We start from the raw sequence: 770 nt of genomic DNA on the forward strand, positions 1-770 counted from the left end.
AGCAGCGCCGGAGCCCAGCAGGTCGAGGCTGCGGTGGCCGGGAGCGGCCACTGCACTCCAGTCCGGTGAGAGAGTGAGACTCCAACTCAAAAAAAAAAAAAAGAAAGAAAGAAAAAACATAGATCAGTCTGGGCAACATGGCAAGACCTCTTCTCTATAATAAATCTAAAAATTAGTCGGGTGTGGTGGCGCATGCCTGTGGTTCCAGCTATTTGGGAGGCTGAGGTGGAAGTATCGCCTGAGCCTAGCAGATCAAGGCTGCGGTGGCCTTGAACGTGCCACTGCACTCCAACCTGGATGACCCGTGAGAGTCCAATTGAAAAGGGAGGGAGAGAGGGAGGGCATAAGAAAGAAAGAAAAGGGCAGAGGCTTCAGAATGTTCAGACCTGAGTTGTAAAATCTTGTTTTAGACTTGCTGTGTATCTCAGGAAAGAAACTTCTCTGTATCTATCTGTAAAATGAGAGTACCAGTAAGTAGTAAACTTGTATTTTGTTTTGTTTCATTTTGAGTTAGAGTCTCACTCTGTCGCCCAGGCTGGAGAGCAGTGGCACGTTCATGGCCACATTCATGGCCAGTGGCCTTGACCTGCTGGGCTCAGGCGATCCTTCTACCTCAGCCTTCCAAGTGGCTGGAACTATCGGCGTGCACCACCACACCCAGCTAATTTTTTGATTTATTGTAGAAAAGAGATCTTGCCAAATTTCCCAGGCTGGTCTCGAACCCGTGGGCTCAGGCAATCCTTTCACCTGTCTCTTTTTTTTTTTTTTTT

Source organism: Carlito syrichta, unplaced genomic scaffold (assembly GCF_000164805.1).
Source record: "Carlito syrichta isolate Samal-C Ts95f unplaced genomic scaffold, Tarsius_syrichta-2.0.1 Scaffold309198, whole genome shotgun sequence".
In the NCBI taxonomy this organism is placed as follows: Eukaryota; Metazoa; Chordata; class Mammalia; order Primates; family Tarsiidae; genus Carlito; species Carlito syrichta.